The 19,997-nt window shown below is 43.4% G+C and overlaps 1 long non-coding RNA gene across 1 annotated transcript; it reads left to right on the top strand.

Moving 5' to 3' along the window:
- The first annotated feature begins 18,585 nt into the window (after positions 1-18,585).
- On the top strand, positions 18,586-19,317 carry LOC139070422 (uncharacterized). The gene is made up of 3 exons (XR_011520938.1): positions 18,586-18,813; positions 18,968-19,133; positions 19,215-19,317. It is a non-coding gene; the product is annotated as an uncharacterized lncRNA (long non-coding RNA).
- The last annotated feature ends 680 nt before the right edge of the window (positions 19,318-19,997 follow it).

Below are 19,997 nucleotides of genomic sequence, written 5' to 3'. Positions count from 1 at the left end.
TGTGGCTGTGCCTGCAGCTCACTGCTCCTCCGGGTGCATCTTTACAGTATGCTCTAATGGGAAACAGGCTTCAACACAAACGGTTGTTTTCCGCTTGGTCCTAGAGCTCAACCAGTGTCAATTTAATATAGCATAATATCGGTTTTGGATGGTAAAAAGTGCAGGTATAAAAGTTGACACCCTCCACCCCCCCCCCCCCCACCCCACCCCCCAAAAAAACGTCCATGCCCTCAAGTCAGAAAGACTGAGAAATGCTGCTGCTGGTTCCCTCCGACCACCACCAGAACATCTAAAACATTGCATTCACTGTAGCAGATCCATATAAAGGTAATTGTGTTCTCCTACATCTTAACATTTAAAAGTACTTTTTTCTAGTTGCCATTTTAAAACAGCTGATTTTTGACAACTAACTGTAAATATGTTGTTTTAAAAGATTCTTCCACTTCTCTACAGTAACTTTACAAGGTCAAGCACTCCGAGACGGAACATTTACTTTCCAACATTGCCATCTCATTTTTCCATCAGTTCTTACTTAAATCCCTATAAGTATGATTTAAAAAAGAATAAAAACTTCTGCGTATGCATCTATTTACATGAGTGCAGATGTTCTGGGGGCCTGCACACAGTGTTTATTTCATCTGAGAAGAGTCAGCGAATCCCAAAGACATGACTCTGATTGACGTATAAATCTTGGCAGAAACATTAAGCAGTTCCCAAAAACCCATCCTAGGGAATGTGACTGGAGAATGACCATTATGAGCTCCAGGGAATGAGCTCTCATCTCCTCTACTCAGAAAATACCCTTCATGGGAGAAATCTTAACAAGCAAAGGAGGGCTGGAAGGATGTTCAGTCAAAAGGAGATGGAAAGGCTCTAAAGGAATATCAGTTTCCTCATCGCAAAGAGAAGAGACTTGTTTAAAGAGATACTTCATAAATGTTTTATATTTTTGAATCATTTTCTTGAGCCAGTCTGTGCTAAAAGCACCGTTTAAAGGGTTAATGAAAGGCCACCCAGCCCCTATCGACCCCTGTGGCCAGAATATTCCATGCCAGCACTGCAGTCTTCTTCCAGCACGTTTCCTGCATGTTTTAGATCATGAACACAGCTGATTTGTTTAATTTAGTGATGAATCACTCCTGTAGACACTAATGAAGGCAGGGGAGATATGTCAGCTTTTAGATTAAGGTATTTAAAAGACGAACACACAGCGAGAAGATAGATAGTTTTACAAACCAACACTAGGGGGTGCCAAAAGCAAGCCACAACTGCCTAGTTCCCCTTTAAAGACTTAGCCCTTTATTACACCATCAGGTTAAATCACTTAGCTTTGCTTGTGTGTGTATAAAACAGTGTTTCCCAACCCTGGTCCTCAGGGCACACTGTCCTGCATGTTTTCCATGTTGCTCTTTTAAACACCAGCGTGTCCCTGCTGCCACACACCTGACTTAAAGGAATGAGTGATTAACAGGCATCTGCAGCACTTGATGTCCACCTGAGGAGGCGATGTAAATCAGGTGTGCTGAAGCAGAGACATGGAGAACATGCAGGTCAGTGTGTCCTGAGAACCAAGGTTGGGAAACTCTGGTAAAAAGCCTATTTTATTTACAGGACCATTAATAATGCGGGCATTCACTGCTAGAGAAGAGTGTCACATTAGCTTACAACAGGTAAGACAATAACTATTTATAACTTTTCACAGAAACTAACTTAAAACAATTTTAACATGTCCCTTTAAGATCTATTTACGCTAAGGCATGGAAACAAACTGCTAAAGGTTGGCAACAAACTACCGATAATACCAAAACCGTAATTTTCTTACCATAAAATGGCTCTGCCAGAACACGGCTAAGAACAGTTTGCTTCTGTGATACTAGTTTAAAGTGGTCCTAAAATTTAAAACCACCTTCTTGTTGTTGGCTGCCTTTGCCGTCTCTGACTTGCTTCCATATGCAAATGAGTGATATAATGGCCGTGAAGTAACGGTAAGTTTTGCTAAAAGTTATTTTAACACGTCGTAAACAAGACATGCTGCCTTAAATGTGCATGTCCCAAACCACTCGAATGTCAGCAATGTATAAATAAATGTTGGTCGCTGCAATGCTAACCGCAGAACAACACTAGATAAAGCTAGCCTGAGCTAGGGGCTGCATGACTTAATTTTTTTTTAAAGTCGACAGTCAAGTAATGAAAATCGAGTCGACTTTGACTAGTCGATGATGACGTCATACACCTGAACCGGGTTGTTTCGCTGGGGTTTCTGACAATTAAAATTGCGCCCACATTTTCTAAGTTAAACATCTCTTTTGACAACGGTAGTTTCTGCATCTTTACTGTTCCCCTGCTTCAGCCCCCCCCCCCCCCCCCCCCTGCGCAGCGGCCGCAAACTCACTGATGCGCCTGCAGCCTCTCAGAGTTCCTGCTGCTCTAAACATTAAAATAATTATTTCATTTTCTGTTCCTCACTTCTGATTACCTTCAATGGTGTCTGTTTGTTGCAACCAGCAGGTACAAAAACTAACTTGTTTTTATTTAACAATTTTTCTGTCCTGTCTGTTTATTATCTTCCTGCATCTCCTCTCAATCCTAAAGAAAAACTGCTACCTGGGTTCATATACATTCACCTTATGAGTTACCTTTGAACTGCAGTTCTAAAAGATCTACCGACCGCAAAAACAGCGGAGTGCGTGCCGCCTCACCAGTGAGGTAAAATCACCGGAGAACGAAACAAGTGAAGCGCCCCGCTCCACAGCAGCGAAACGCGTCAGACACAAATAAAAGACAGAAAACATAAAAGGAAATGAGCCGACATGAACGATCGCGTGTTGAATTTGTTTTTGAGGTGGCGACACCTGATATGATAATGTTACTGTGGCCGTGCTCAGGACGCAGATGTCTGGAGCGCATCAACAATCAGAGCTTTGAGCTGGTTTAGGTTAGGATGGGGGTGAGGGGAAGGTTAAATTACAAGAGGATAAAGGTCACAATTTGGTCAAATGTCCGTTTTACGGCGGGCGTCAGATACCGACGCTCTGGCACAGTGCGTCGGTATCTGACGCGCAGGGGCTCGTCACCTGCTCTCTTTTCCGAGGACGCCATCTTGTCGGTCATTATCACGTGACAGCGACTAGTCTATGAAAGGCATGAAAAGTCACTACAGAGCAGTGAAGTCGACTAGCTGATACAACCCCTAGCCTGAGCTACTGCTAACATGTTGGATGAGAGGAAAACAGCACAGAAGAATGTTAAAGTGTTCACATTCCAGGATGTCTTGGGAATATTCAGACTTTGAAAGAATGTCAGAAAAAACTCAGCGTTGCCGTTTTTGTCCTGTTCCTCGTTTTGCTGCTAAGTCTGCCACCCAGACATTAGCCAGAAACTAATTTCTTTGTTCATTCGCGATCAGCTGCTCTACAATCTGCCGGATACTCACGCTGTTCTTTGTTCGTTAATGATCTAACATCACTTATAGTTTGTGTTTACAAACTCTACAAATGTTTGTTTATGCGCAAAAACTTCCATCTCGTCTTTTCTGAAAACACTTAAATTACACGAAGCATTTCTAACCTTCTCAAATTGCATCAGTGTCATGTCTTTCTTTGACTGTGCATTCATAATTCTCTACAAGACTCATTTAAACAATGTAGTAGTTTGATATGAAGTTAAAGTGATTTCTAATTACATGCCTTGGTGAGCTCATAATCAGTGCATTGCAAAATTAAGAGGGTTGCTGGCAGTGACCACTTTTGAATTCATCTGCATGCATAGCTCTGTTTTCCCTGTAATTACACTTCTATCATCTTCCAGCTCAAACCTCCCACACTAACATGAAGTCCAAAATGTTACTGAAAGACTGATGTAGCAACAAAGTAATACAGATTTTGGAGCTAGACTTAAGATCCATCCATTTTCATCCACTTATCTGAGATTGGGTCATGGGGCAGTAGCCTAAGCAGAGACCCAGACTTCCCTCTCCCCAGTCACTTGGCCCAGCACCTTTGGGCATCCTAACCAGATGTCCAAGCTACCTCATCTGGCTCCTGTTGATGTGGGGGAGCAGCGGATCTACTCAGAGCCCCTCGTGGATGACCGAGCTTCTCATGCTATCTCTAAGGGAGAGGCAAGACACCCTGATGAGAAAACTCATTTTAGTCGCTTGCTTCCGCCATCTCATTCGTTTCATTTCATTTATTTATAAAGCCCCTTCTGCGACCTAATGCAGACACCCAAGGTGCTGAACTCAACACAATAAAAACATAAAACCATCAGAATAAAATATAACAATCGTAAAACCAGCATAAAATCAATTAAAAGAGGAGAGTAAAAGCAAAAAATAAAATCCTGAAAAAGATTAAGAGGCCGGGGCATCGAAACCGGGTAAAATTTGCTAAGCCTGAAATGCCTTGACAAAAAAATGGGTCTTAAGGCGAGTCTTAAAAACCCCCAATGAGGGTGACTGAGGCACCACCAAAGGCAACTGGTTCCAAAGTGCAGGTGCCAACACAGATAACGCACGGCCCCCCCGTGACCTGCACTTAGTGCGTGGAACGATCAACAGCTCCCTGCCGGCTGAGCGAAGGGCCCGCGAGGGGGCATGCCTATGCAAAAGGTTGCCAAGATATGCTGGAGCAGTTCCTTGTGTCACTATAAGCCTGTGACCATACAAGGGTTGGAATGTAGATCGATCGGTAATTTGAAAGCTTTGCCTTTCATCTCACCACAACAGACTGGTACAACACCCGCATCACTGCAGACGCAGCACCAATCCACCTATCGATCTCCCGCTCCACCTTTCCCTCACTCGTGAACAAGACCCCGAGATAAACTCCTCCACTTGAGGCAGGACCTCGTCCCTGACCTGGAGAAGGCTCAGACTCAGACTTAGTAATTTTTACAAATTGTAGACAATTTTTTTCCAGTTGCAGAAATGTGGGATGTACCAATTGGTTTTGGTTCAATTACTGTTTTCAGTTCAGATAGAAAAGAAATATTTTGATTTCCATCTTGTGTCACCCATACATCCATCTATTTCTTCACCCATAAACACATACATCCACTCATCTGTCCGCTCATTTGCTCATCGATTTTCTGCCACATTTATCCAAGGTTGGGCTGTGGAGGTAAATCCAGAGGGGTGAATAATAAAAGTGACACTCTGGTACTCCTCCTGAGGAATCTCAAAGCTCCGTTCACATGGCAAGAAAGTGCCAATTCTTACCCAATTCACCCCTTCCAACAAACAAAAGAATGCACCTGACTACCACAGTGGCTCTAAAAATAATCTGATCAGACATTCTTGCCATGTGTGTTGTGTCAAGAGCACTCTGGTCTCCTCAGGAGGAAATTGGGAACAGTAAAATCAAAAATAATAAAAATGTCTCATTGTCCTGATCTGTTATCGAGGACAAACAAGCACGCTGCCTGTTGAAGGCGATGGGTAGCCAATCAGAAAGTGAGGTGACATTATTTTACGGCACGCTCCCCCTCCACCATGTTTGCTTAAAAGTCATGTGTGATCTTCAGAGGTTTAGCGAGATTTCTCATTTGTCCAGACACAAACATAATAAGTGTAGTAAGTGCTCCCCACCCTAAAACACCCAAGAGTGCTAACACCAGATATCAACTTAGTGTGTATGACTCGTCTTTGCATGTGATTTGGAATTTTCTGGCGTTGATTGCTAACTGGCAGCAGCTATGAAACTCATTGAACGGCAGTGAGAAAGTAACTTTTTGCGTAGAAAAATGGACTGCAGTAACCAAATTTGACCACAGGATGTCATTCATACTTTATTCTTACCTATTGCAGCTTTAAATCTAAATGCCGAACTAAGACAAATAGAGAATTTGGTGAATTTAAACCAGAACTCTACTCTGCTTCAGGAGTCAGCAGACCGGTAAGCCAGTATTCAGTGTTTCCTGTTGCAGTTTCTTTCATTTGAGAAACATTTTTTTAAAGCTTCACAAGCTCAAGAAGAGGAATGTCATATTTGTCAGTATTTTATATCATTTTACTTACAGCCACATTAGACTAGACCTCATTTAAAAACTATCAGCATTCGTAATTTTGTTTTTTCATGAACAAAAGATGCTGTTTGACACTCGATGACGGTACCAGCCTCAGGTCCATACAGTCTTCACCTGCTCATAAAACTGCATGAAAAAACAGGTGAGGGTTGAGATAACACTGATGTCATTAAGTAGCCAGAAAAATGGCTCCTGTACACAGGGTCAGTGCAAGGTTAATTATGTTCCTTTGCACAAAGGGAGAAGGGTTGCGGGGAAAATGATGATTAAACCCAGCAAGAAAGAGCAGAAAGTCAGAATTAAGAGACAAAGTTTATGGGTTTGATATTGTAAAAATACCAGGAACAAGTTAAGTATCTTTATGATTAAAGTTAGTTTTTCCCCACAGACAACAGCCTAATTGTCATTTGTCTTATAATGTTCCTTGTCAGGTGAGAAACTTGACATTCAGTAGACTTAGCCACTAGCTTAAGAAGGTCCGATAACAACAGCTCCCCTTTGAACTGTGATCTTTGTAAGTGCTGCGTCCTCAAAATCAAGGAGAGCAAAAATTCCTGCCTTCAAACCTTTAGCAAATGCCAAAGAGTTGAGTCATTTTCCATCTTAGATCAAAATGATGCCAGTATTTGAGGTTCTGTTGTTGTTTTTTTTTTGTTTATAATTCCATTTTACATTAGAACTTAAAGACATTTTAGAAAATAGCATCATTCATTAATAAATGATGATGGCACGGCTGCTCGGGGGTCTTCTGTAGTCACTACAGATTTGTATTTTGTCCCTATACTTAAGCAGAAATCTAACATCACTGGGAACCTCCCTATTTTGCCATCATTAGAAGGACCAACCAGCCCCTTTGATGGGAAGTGATGAATAAAAATCTATCTTTGAAGCTGTCTGGTCCACGCAGACACCCTGTGCTAATTATATGCTCCACAAATTACATCTGTGTGTGTGTGTGTGCGTGCGTGCGTGCGTGCGTGTGTGTGTGTGTGTGTTTGTGTGTGTGTGTGTGTGTGTGTGTGTGTGTGTGTGTGTGTGTGTGTGTGTGTGTGTGTGTGTGTGTGTGTGTGTGTGTGTGTGTAGTAATGCTGTCAAGTAAAAGCGTGAGTAGGTGTCATGAGAAACCTAATGTGATTATGCGAAGGGGGAGGGGTGGTGGTATATTAAGGAAGCATCACACAATAACAAAACACAACCGATCACTCTCAGATTATTGAGTTAGCACACACGGTAGTTAGATCAAGCAGGACAACAGCGAGGGCTTATGCAGCTTTTCTTGAAGACGAACGGTTTGAGAAATGTGAAAAGAAAGAAGTGAGGGAGCAAAGTGGCAGAGAGGAGAAGGCAGACCCCTCAGATCTACGATCTGTGAGAAAACTGAAAGAGCCATAAGCTGCTGGAGGTAAAAGAGGTGGATTCTTCTGAGAAACATGATCACCGACTGGTGAGGTGGAGAAGAAAAGCATCTTTTTGTAAAATGTTAGTGTTGAAATAAAAACACTGCTGAAGGAAAGAAAAGAATGTGCAAAGTGATGAGCGGTTGGGTGAAGCTATTATTTCTGCAGGAACTGATTGTGATCAACATCTTTACCTTTTAAATGGTAAATGCATTTGTATAGTGCCTTCCTAAGGTTCTACAGCCCGCCAAGGCACTTCACAACACAATCAGTCATCCACACCTTCACACTCTGGTGATGATGAGCTACAATGTGTCTGTGAAGGTTCTCAGTCATCCAGGTCATTGTAGTCTAAGGAGCTTTGAAAGAAAAGCATCTGGACTTCTTTGAGTTGCTTGAAGACGTTTCACCTCTCATCCGAGAGGCTTCTTCAGTTCTAAGGTCAAATGGTGGAGAGTTCCAGATTCAAACCCAGTGGGAGTTTCCCCCCGAAGAGGGAACAAAAGACCCCCTGATGATCTTCTACATAAACACATGAGCCCAGGTGTGAGGGTGGGTGTGGGTCCTATTCAGCCAGAGTTTCAGGTGAGCTCATTGTGAAGCCTGGCCCCACCCTATCATGTGAATTCCTGAGGTCAGATGGCCCAGGATATGCGTGGGTGTTGAGGCATCTGGGAAGGGATCTCAAAACTGGATTATAGATGGCAGACAGTTGGTGTCGTAAACCACCGCCTCTGTTCAAAGATGGTTGCTCACAGTGGACATAAATGGCTTCCTTTACTCCTCTTTCAAACCATCTGTCCTCTCTGACCAAAATGTGAACGTTGGCATCCTCGAAAGAGTGACCTTTGTCCTTTAGATGCAAATGAACTGCTGAGTCCTGTCCCGTGGAGGTGGCTCTTCTATGTTGTGCCATACGCTTGTGAAGTGGCTGTTTGGTTTCTCCGATGTAGAGGTCTGGTCATTCCTCGCTGCACTGTACAGCATATGAGCTACAATGTAGCCACAGCTGCCCTGGGGCACACTGACAGAGGCGATGGTTTTGCTTTAAAGGTCAGTCTAGCCACGCTTCATTGGAGCTTTGGCATCAACTTTGGACTATCTACACTCACTTGCCACTTTATTGGGTACACTTTGCTTGTACCGGGTTGGACCCCCTTTTGCCTTCAAAATTACCTTAATCCTTCATGGCAAAGATCCAACAAGGTACTGGAAACATTCCTCAGAAAGTTTGGTCCATATTGCCATGATAGCTTAATGCAGTTGCTGCAGATTTGTCGGCTGCACATTCATGATGAGAATCTCTTGTTCCACCCATCGACTAATATACTGGACAATTCGTGTCCATAGGCTCCAATTATAAGTTTTGTGCTAAAATGGGAGGTGGCCACCACCGCCATTTCGACCGTGTCACAGGTTCCGTCAAGCCCAAACAATTCCATAAAAGGGAAAAGAGGTGGAGCTGAGGGTGGGGCTGTAAGGCTGGGATCAAATGATGACACCCGTCGAACTGAAGCGATGTAGCTACAAGCTAACCCAAAGCTAACGCGGAGATGGGAGCTAAGCTAATGGCGGTAGCTACCTAGCTACAACCGGAGTTAACAGTGAACAACACCGGAGCTTTTGAGTCAGAGATATGCCAGGCTGACCACTGGGTAAAACCGGGTGGAACACAGAGATCTCCGGAGAGCTCCACAAGCCGGCAGCCGCGCAGCAGACAGGCGCCGCTGCGATCAGAGATGTGCCGAGCTGCTGAGGGGAGGGGACCATACCGATAGTCGGAACCCAGCTCCACCAACATGTTATATTTTCAAAAATGCAGCGTTATGTTAAATGCACTGGGTTTTACCCTATTACATTTAAATTTCATGGTTAAACAGTACATGTTAAAATCTAAGCTCAGCTAGCGCAAGAGCGGCAGTGACCTAAAATTCATAAATATAATTTTACTTACCGAAAAAATGAAGTGGAGACTCCTTGGACGCTTTATTAGTACATGTTGTGGCAAGGTGGAGAAATGAGGGCCCAGGCAGGATTTGATCCCCAGATTCCCGGGTGAGAGTCATACATGCTAACCAGTCAGCCAAATGGACATCCCTTGGCCATGTAGCCAGGGCACATGATCAATCAGGACACTGTGACAGGACGTTCACACTGCCACACAAGTAATACCACAGCAAATCATTTTGTCCAACAATTGCACAAATAATATCCAAAAAGAATGTGCACACATTATACCTCCACCACCAACCTAAACCGTTGATACAAGGCAGGATGGATCCATGATTTCATGTTGATGTCAAATTCTGAGCCAACCATCAATGTCACAGAAATGGAGACTCATCAGTTCAGGCAACATTTTTCCAATCTTCCATTCCCCAATCCATTTTGGGGAACCTGTGTGAATTGTAGCCTCAGTTTCCTGTTATTAGCTGACAGGAGCGGCACCCGGTGCGGTCTTCTGCTGCTGTAGCCCAACTGCCTCAAGATTCAACATGTTGTGCATTCAGAGATGCTTGGTTGTAACAAGTAGTTTAAGAGTTAATGTTTCCTTTCTATCAGTTCAAACCAGTCTGGTTCTCCTCTGACCTCTGGCATCAACAAGGCATTTTAGCCCACAGAACTGCTGCTCACTGGATGTTTTTCCTTTTTCAGAACATTCTCTGTAAACCCTAGAGATGGTTGTGTGGGACAATCCCAGATGATCAGCAGTTTCTGAACTACTCAGAACAGCCCTTCTGCACCAACAACCATGCCACGTTCAAAATCACATTTAAATCACCTTTTTTCCCCGTTCTGAAGCTCGGCTTGAACTGCAGCGGACTGTGTTGACCACGTGAGCATGCCTAAATGCATTGAGTTGCCACCATGTGATTGGGTGATTAGAAATTAACATTAACGAGCAGTTGGATAGGTGTACCCAGTAAAGTGGCCCGTGGGTGTATTTTTTGTCTTTTCTTTGAGCCAAGAGGAGATAGAAGTACTTAAGTCCTTAAATTAAAAAAAAATGCATTTTCTTCAACAGTGACTGCACCACGTCACGTTGTTTGTTGTCCAATAGCAGGTGGAGATTTTTTAAAGACAACCGTTGACTCCAACCCATGACTGAGCTCTCGTCTATGGGTCGTAGCCAGACTATATATTCACATGTATAATGTAAGTATGATTCTTTTCATAATATCTCATCTCACCTATATGCAGATGATATTCAGCTGTACTGCTCCTTTAAGGATTATGAGTTTTATAAATGTCATGTTGGGTTGAAGTTTTTTGACCCACGACATGCAGAATCAAACAGGCAGAAGGTAAGTAAAATCATTTATTTAAGTTTGATGAGTGATGCAGATGATGATCGGGATTCAGAAGGTTCTGTTGAAGTTCTGAAGTAGAAAACCAGAGTGAGTAGTTGCAGGACAACGGGCACAAAAGGTAATGAGAGTTTGTCTTGCGGTTTCCGGGTAGTTAGGGAGAGTTTGAGAGGAGGACACGTCAAGGCTGGCTGAGTTGGTCGGGTGAGAGGCAGAGAAAATGGCTGGTAGCTGAGCATCGGAGTCGAGCCGTGGAGTCGAAAGATGTGTCTTATCAGCAGCTCAGCAGTAACAGCGGAGGTCGGAAGGGATTTTAAGTGAACGAAATGGCAGGCTTTAGAGAATCTGTCGACAATGGAGAGTATAACAGAGAAACCCTTTGAGGGAGGTAAACCAGTGACAAAATCAAGAGCAATGTGGGACCATGGACGGGATGGAATGGGAAGAGGTCTCAGTAATCCAGCGGGAGATTGATTGGTACATTTATTGCAAGCACAAACCTGACAGGAACTGATGTATTCTTTGATATCTTTAAACATAGAGGGCCACCAGAAGGACCTGCAGACCAGAGCGAGGGTACGACCAACTCCCGGATGGATTGAAAACCTGGCCGTGTGTGCCCAGTGAATGACTGCCCCTCGGACCTGTTGAGGTACATGCATTTTGTGGGGAGGACCATTACCTGGGTCCGGGTCAGTTTGCTGTGACTCCACAACTTTCTTTGAGATGTCCCAGGTAATGGATCCCAGGACACAGGACGGAGGAAGAATGGTTGCAGGTTCCAGGTCTTTGTCGGATGAATACTGGCGGGACAGGGCATCGGGCTTAACGTTCTTGGTTCCGGGTCTGAAAGAGATGATGAAATTGAAACGGGTGGAAAATAGTGACCAACAGTATTGTCTGGAATTGAGTCTCTTGGCTTCTTTTAGGTAGGCAAGGTTCTTATGAGCAGTCCAAATTATGATGGGGTGCTCAGCTCCCTCCAGCCAATGGCGCCATTCCTCCAAGGCCAATTTCACTGCCAGCAACTCCCGGTCACCCACATCATAATTTTGTTCGGCCTGAGAGAGTTTTCTGGAGAAGAAGGCACAGGGATGGAGCTGGTTATCAGAAGGGGATCTCTGGGAGAGGACAGCACCCACCTCGGAATCAGAGGCATCCACTTCAACAGTAAATTGAAGGGAGGAATCGGGGCGAGACAGGATCGGGGCTTGGGAAAAACGAGACTTCAGTTCTAAAAATGCTGTATCTGCCTCAGTAGTCCATACAAACGTTTTTTTAATGGAAGTTAACTGTGTGAGGGGCGACGCAACTTGACTGCAATTACGGATGAATCGTCTGTAGAAGTTAGCAAAACCTAGGAACTGTTTACGTGTAGTTGGGATAGGCCAGTTGCGTACTGCATCGATTTTATCAGGATCTGTCTTCAACCGCCCACTCTCCAAGACGAATCCAAGGAACTTCACTGATGAAGTGTGGAATTCGCATTTCTCGGATTTCACAAAAAGACGGTTTTCCAAAAGACGCTGTAGAACTGCACGGGCATGGTGGCGATGTTCTGAGAGGGTGCTGGAGAATATTAGAATGTCATCAAGGTAGACAGCAACAAACTTGTCAATGTAGTCATTAAGTACAGAGTTTACCAGTGATTGGAAGACAGAGGGGGAGTTGGTGAGGCCGAAGGGCATGACCAGATATTCGTAGTGGCTTAGGGCAGTCTTGAAAGCTGTCTTCCACTCGTCACCCTCCCGGATTCTGACAAGGTGGTAGGCATTACGGAGATCCAGTTTGGTAAAAATGGTGACTTTCTGAACAGGTTCAAAGGCAGAGGATACTTGCTCTTTACTGTGATTTGGTTCAGGCCTCTATAATCTGTGCATGGGCGCAGGCAATCGTCTTTTTTAGAAACAAAAAAAAAAAATCCTGCCCCCAAAGTGGAGGTGGATGGACGAATAATACCAGCAGCTAATGACTCTGAAATGTAAGTGGCCATGCTCTCACGTTCAGGTTTGGATAGACTGTACAACCTGCTGGAAGGTAGTGTGGCTCCTTGAAGAAGATCGATGCAGCAGTCGTAGGGGCGATGGGGTGGTAGAGAAGAAGCTCGGTCCTTGCAAAACACAGCTTGGAGGTCATGGTATTCAGATGGAATCAGAGACAGATCGGGAGGAGTCGGTGAACTGGAAACTGGAACCGGGGCAGAGAGGTTAGCAGACAGAAGACTAGCCAGTCATCTCCTAGAACCACTGGGGATTGGGGAGATGGAAACACAAAAAATGTAATAGTCTCATGATGGTTGCCTGAGACCTGTAATTTAACGGGTGCTGTCTGGTGGGTGATGGTTGTGAGAGAGTTACCATCCAGTGACGACACCCTGATGGGAGTGGAAAGCGGAGTGGTAGGAATATGGAGTTGGTCCACAATAGTCTGATCCAGTAGATTCTTTTCACATCCGGAACCCACCAAGGCCTTAGTGGAAAAACAGTTCTGATTGAAGGAGACTGAGCAGGTTAGAGCACACCGGGATGATTTAACATTCAGACTACCACCCACCAATACACCCGGAATTATTGGCGGGCTCTCCCTTTTGGGCGAACCGGGCAACTAGACAGGAAATGACCGGGTTGTCCACAATATAAGCAAAGCCGGGAGGATAACTGATATTGCTTTTCCTCAGGGGTTAGACTGGCCCGACCTATTTGCATGGGCTCATCAGAAGGGGCAGATACGTGAACTGAACTGGGAGGTGATGTGGGACGGACCGACTAGTTTGGCAGAGCTGGCTGATAACATGGCCGAACCGGGTTTGGGCGATTTCTTAATCTCTTCTCTATGTGTACTGCGAGGCTTATTAGATCTTCTAATGTCTCTGACTCAGGACAAAAAGCGAGCTGATCCTGTATTTTGCCATTAGGGGTTGGGTAAAAGCCCCCTTCAGAGATTCTGGGTCCATACTTGAGGTGGTAGCGAGTGTTCTGAAGTCAATGGTGAAATCTAGCACAGTTTGTTTTCCTTGCTTCAGGTTCCAAATAGTTCTAGATATTTCAGCAGGTGTTTCTGTATGGTCAAAGGTGCTCTTAAACTCATTGAGGAAATTGCGCAGGGTCCCTTTAACCCTTTGGTGCATAATGGTCACTACAGTGGACAGGTACTCAAAATTGTTATTTATTTGTTTTTGCTATTAAGCACAGCTGTTGAAGACTTTATTGTATTTGAGCCCCTCCATTTGGACTTCAGTAAGTCAAGCCAACATATTTCATGTTCAGAATGCACGTGGTCCACTAAGGTGGACCTGTAATAAATTATTTGTAAATTATAACATTTTACAAAAAATATTTGTTGAAATTTGTTTCATTCACACCTAAAGATGAATGAAAAAAATTGTTTAAAAAATCATGGCTGAAGATTTCATAATTCATGCATCAAAGGGTTAAGAAAATTTGGATCACAGCTTTTTGCTTCCGCCCACTGTAAGGCGCGGCCACGGAGCAAACCGATGATGTAAGAGATTTTAATTGGATCGCTACAATACGTCTCTTGGTATGTTTCAAACATTAACATGCATTGCAGGAGAAATTCCCAAACCTGACCGAACTCACCCCGATAGGTGTCCGAAGGGGTGGACTCCGGGACCCGGAAATGCAAACGAGGTGGCGGAGCAGCGTGTACCGGAAGATCTCGAGCGGCTGGTGGAGGACCGGGAGGATTGGATAGAGTGAGCCTCTCATTTAGCTGTTGGATCATGGATTCTAGCTGAAATAACTGTTGGTTGGTAGTGGACTGATAATTGAGCAGGGACTGGATGGAGTTCTCATGTTTGGACAAGGTCGTGGCGAGGGCAGATGGAAGTGATTCGGCAAGTGGGTCAGAATGTTGGCCGGATGATTCTGTCATGTTGGGTTGAAGTTTTTTGACCCACGACATGCAGAATCACACAACAGGCAGAAGGTAAGTAAAATTATTTATTTAAGTTTGATGAGTGATGCAGATGATGATCGGGATTCGGGAGGTTCTGATGAAGTTCTGAAGTAGAAAACCAGAGTGAGTAGTTGCAGGACAACGGGCACAAAAGGTAATGAGAGTTTGTCTTACAGTTTCCTGGTAGTTAGGGAGAGTTTGAGAGGAGGGCACGTCAAGGCTGGCTGAGTTGGTCGGGTGAGAGGCAGAGGAAATGGCTGGGAGCTGAGCACCGGAGTCCAGGGTGTACTGATGGCAGGTGGGGGTTGGAGAGCAGGCGGTCAGGGGCGAGCGACGGGCTGGTGAGCAGGATTCATCCGGTGAGTCTTTTGCTTGATGGTGGAAGTTGGCAGATGAATGGAAGGCACCTGAGGAGGTCGGAGGTAACAGGGCAGATTAACACGATTGAAGCGAGGTAAACAGGAGTTAACACAAGACAGGCAAGGTTCTGGCGAGAATACTACCCAATACTGAGTAATCATCCGGCGCTGATGTGTTGTCCTGACACTTCTTAAATCCCCTGACCACTGATGAGAAGATCAACAGCAGCTGCTCTCCGGACACACCCACCTGCACACAGAGAAACTCAACACAAAACAGGTGTTAGCTCAGCACAGACCATGACAATAAACTGTCTGAATTACTAGAGTGTCTATCAGCGATCACCAGCTGGCTAGAAGATAACTTCCTTCAGTTAAACTCTGAAAAGACTGAATGTCTGATCATTGCCCCTGAGAGCATGGTTCTCCTGATTAATTTAAAACTTGGTCATTTATCTTCTGCCGTCAAGACAAACTTAAGAAAATTGGGTGTTATTTTTGACCAATCAGTGTCTCTTGAAGGCCACTCAGAAACGTTGGTCCTAAACTGTTTTGATCATTTAAGAAATATCTCCAAATTGCGAAGGTTGGTGTCAAAACATGAACTTGAAATGGTTCTCCATGCCTTTATCTCCTCCCGTCTAGATTACTGTAACACACTCTTCACATGTTTTAACAAAAAAGCCCTTGACCGCCTTCAGTTGGTCCAGAACTCTGCAGTGAGGCTTCTAACTGGAACAAACAGAAGAGCTCACATCACTCCTATTCTGACATCTCTGCAGTGGTTACCCGTTAACTTTAGAGTTCATTTTAGAATCCTGACTATAACTTTCAATGCTCTACATGGTCAAGCTCCTCTCTATATTACTGAACTTTTAAAGCCTTATGCTCCAACTCGAGCACTCAGGTCCACCCACCAGAACCTTCTAGAAGTTCCAAAGACCAGATACAAAAGTCGACGTGATCGCTCTTTTCAGATTGTTGCACCCCGACTTTGGAATGATCTTCCTTTATCCTTACGCAGCATTGACAGTCTGGACACTTTTAAAACACAGCTAAAGTCCCTTTTATTTAAAGCTGCTTTTAACCAAACCTTTTATTTTCTTATTTTAACTCAAATTTTTAATCTTTCATCTGTTTATGAACATTTATAATTTTATGACTTTATTTTTTCTAATGTTAATCTATTTCTGTTTTGAGATCATTATGATTTAATGACTTTGTTTTATTTTGTTTTGATCTATGTGAAGTACTTTGTGATTCTATGTCTGTGATAAGTGCTATAGAAATGACATTTACTTACTTACTTACTTACTATAAGATGACTTACCAAGTTAATAAAATGTCTTTTGTGCATCGCTGACAAAGGGCCAAAACATTGTTTAAAAATGGTTAATCTTAATATTTCTTGATGAAAATTGAGAAAACTCTTTTGTTGTTGCTGCGAATAACCTTTATTAGATTAGGTTTGTAGCGACATGAATGGCCTCATTTGTGACCCAAAGGTCACACTTCCCCAGCTGGGTCATGCTGTCCTGGCAGAACTTTTATCCACAGATTATCCATCACAGGAGACATAAAGTCTGCTAAACCATCTTTAATCTGACTGTCTTTCATCTGTCTGCTGTTCCATCCCTAGATGAAAGACACTTCAAGTTTCAAAATAATCATTTTTAATAAACTCTTTTCACTGTTTATTACAAGGTTCATAAATAATCATAATAAATAATCATCATGGTTCAATATAAATGTATTTAATTACTGAAATGAATTATTATTCTTTGGTTAATAATAATTATGATTTATGATAATCAGTCATTTTGATCAGTAACCAGAAGGTCATGTACACTTATACACACCATGCAAGACACTGACTTCAGGTTTAAGGTAACTGCTCTCACATGTCTTTGCTCCATAACCAAAGCTTTCTATCTCTGAGAGAGCATGTCCTGAGGTTTCGTTAAAACCAAACTCCTCAGTTCAAGCTGACAGTTCTGAACCTACCAAAATCTCTCCATGGCACGAGAGTCCCAGAGGATAAGGGTCGACCGCCCAAAGCCTCCATAAGCTGTTTGTCACGCCAATAGAATCGCTCCAAATAAACGCCACCTGCACCAGCTGATGCAAAACTCCTTCAGAGTTAAGACGCAAGCTCAACACCTGTGTGCCGCGGCAACTCTTGGACCAGAAAGTCGGTACCACTCGGGTCTTCCCTACCGGGCCGAGTACCCAGAGGCTGACAACATCCTCCCTTTGACCTCCAGATCCACACAGAGGGTTGCCTGATTGGTGAAGTAGAACACAGATTGCGTCCGATGCTGTTCTCTTTAAGAAATAACTTAGTTCAGCTGCAAAACAATCACCTAGAACGCGTTTTCTCTCTCTGACAGAAACCTTCTGAGATTCCATCCACGCATCCAAACACACGCATTTCATTTTAGTTTTCACCCAGACACAGGTTGCTTTAATACCAAGTTTTAATATCAAAGCATTTATAAATTGTCATTTATAAATTGTCTTTTAAATTGTCATCTTTAAATTGTTAGTAATAAATTCTGAACTTTTTAAACTGACTCTTCTTTGAAATGAAACACAGGGTGGTGTATATTTGGTTATTGAACAAGCAAAGATTCCTTTAAGTCTTCTGATTTAATAAATAAACTTTTGCTATTAATTTAAATCTCTTAAATATTAATCTTTGGATTAAATATAGACCAAGCCAGTTGGTGTATGAACTTCTATCGATTACATAAATATCCGTGGATATCTATGTAAATATAAGCTTCATATGCTAATTTGTTTGATCTTTCTCAGAATCTAACAAAGCTGATAGCAAATGGCGTTAATTCTAGTATGTAGATTGTCTACGCTACAGGTTTAACAATTTTTGACGTACCTCTCAGCAACATCACTCCACCTGTCATTTATGACGGTTTCTTCAGTCTCATGCCAAGATTACTTAGCAAAATGCTAATGACACTTAATGTCAGGTAGGATCGCACTCTGTCGCTCATAATTCCCTCTTAAACATTAACTACAGTCGGGGAAAAATGCACAAGCCTTTCTTGGGCTCAGAGTTTGAATTATAGATACTTTCAAGGCAAATGGAAGAAACCACATGACTCCAGTCTCTCTCATGTACACAGGAGGTGGGTATGGCTTCCCATATTCTGATAATTAGTCATCTTCCATTAGGATGGAGGATAATAGATGGATAGTGACAGTGATGCTAATTGCTTTTTTCCTCCTCGTCAGCAAGAGGTTTGACAAAGTGATGGCAGGGCAGGTAGGAAGAAAGGAGAGAAGTTTTACTTTTCATACTATTCTCCTCTAGAATTAAATCACACCTCTAGCTGTGCTGTTGTCTCCTTTAGTGTTTTAGCTTTGTCTACAGTTTTTTTAGAATAAATGACTGATCTGCAACAAAAGTTTAATGTCTGCAGTTTAACTTTAGAATTAAGTTCACCTAAAGGTGTTTTTTTTAAATTCATGGAATAACCAGTCAACCTTTGGAGGGATTTAGATTGCGATGATTCAGAATTATCTTCACATGCAAAAATCAGTATTAAATCTCAACAGATGTCTGATCTCATTAGTTTCTTTGGTTCAAAGTGGTGTTTCCCCAAAGTGTGTAAAACTATGTTGTTGTCACGGTCTGCCTCCATCTGCTGTGAGTTTTTGGTCAGCGCTGTGTTTACAGGTGGGCGTGGCACTAATCACAGCTGCATGGAGTTCCACTAATCGGAGCCACAAGGATTTAAGGAGCGATGTGACTCAACTCCAGCGCCGGTCGATACTCTCATATGGGTAGCTTCTAGCCTTGTAAACTGTCCTGGTCCTGGTCCTGGTCCTGGTCCTGGTCCTGGTCCTGGTCCTGGTCCTGGTCCTGGTCCTGGTCCTGGTCCTGGTCCTGGTCCTGGTCCTGCGTTCTGAGCTAATGAGTTTGTTTGTCCTGTTCCAGCTTCCTGTTCTGAACCACCTACCTGGTCTGGAGTTGTTTTTCGTCTCACTGCTCAAGGATCCTCGGGTCTCCGATCTCCTCGCCCGCCTGCCTGTCCACGCTCAGCACCATCCTCACCACTCCAACCTCTCCCAGTCCGCCGCCGCACAACTTCTGGTCTCTGACCGTAAGAACTCTCAGTCACTCAGTCAGTTTCTCCTGGTTCTCTGGTTCCGGTCACGCTTACCTCTCCTCTTATCTTTTATAGATTCCGGTCCCGTCCCGTTCCTGTGTTTCAGACGCAGCGCCTTTAGTTCTAGTTTTGTTCCCTTATTTCTGTTTTAAGAAATAAAACACTTGTATTTTTTTCTTACCTTGCTCTGTTGTGATTCTTCATGTCCTGGGTGAAAGCTCTTACCCACAACATGACAGTTGTTTGGCACAAAAGAACAGAAGGTGTCAGCCAGCGTCTTTTCACACGACTCCAGAGTCAGAGACTTTCTGTGATTGAGAAGGTTAAGAATCTTTTGCATTCACCGATAACCTGGCATTCATTTGGACTCAGTCACATGGATTTCATCGAACTTATGTTGGTCCCATGAGGTTGTTCTCCCAAAGTCAATGAGCCATCAGGTTTCTCCGAAACATCTGAAGGGTGTATTCATGCCAGAAATTGAATAGATACGTGGTCTATGTGCACAAGTAGGAGCTACACGACTCAGACCAGGGCTGCATTTCAGCATGGACACAACAGCCTAGGAAGGCACACTTTACTCATATTTACTATATGCAATCTGCCTAGTGAAAATACTCCCAAACCTTGCATTTCTGGTGAAAAACAATACCATGTTTGTCTGTTTCGTTCTAATGCACCAAATAAATAATTCTGACCTATTTAATATGTGTAGGTCTCTGTTCTCTGAAAATGAATGTTATCGTTGATCTTGGTCCCCAAAATGCTAAAATGCTGCAGAGACATTGCAGTAGGAGTTCTGCATTTATCTGCAGGTACACGAGGAGGGAGAAGTAGAGCATGGAGGAAGCGTGTACA

Source organism: Nothobranchius furzeri, chromosome 6, assembly GCF_043380555.1.
Source record: "Nothobranchius furzeri strain GRZ-AD chromosome 6, NfurGRZ-RIMD1, whole genome shotgun sequence".
In the NCBI taxonomy this organism is placed as follows: Eukaryota; Metazoa; Chordata; class Actinopteri; order Cyprinodontiformes; family Nothobranchiidae; genus Nothobranchius; species Nothobranchius furzeri.
The sequence above is the reverse complement of the archived record's forward strand: the minus strand, read 5'-3'. Positions and strand labels throughout refer to the sequence as shown.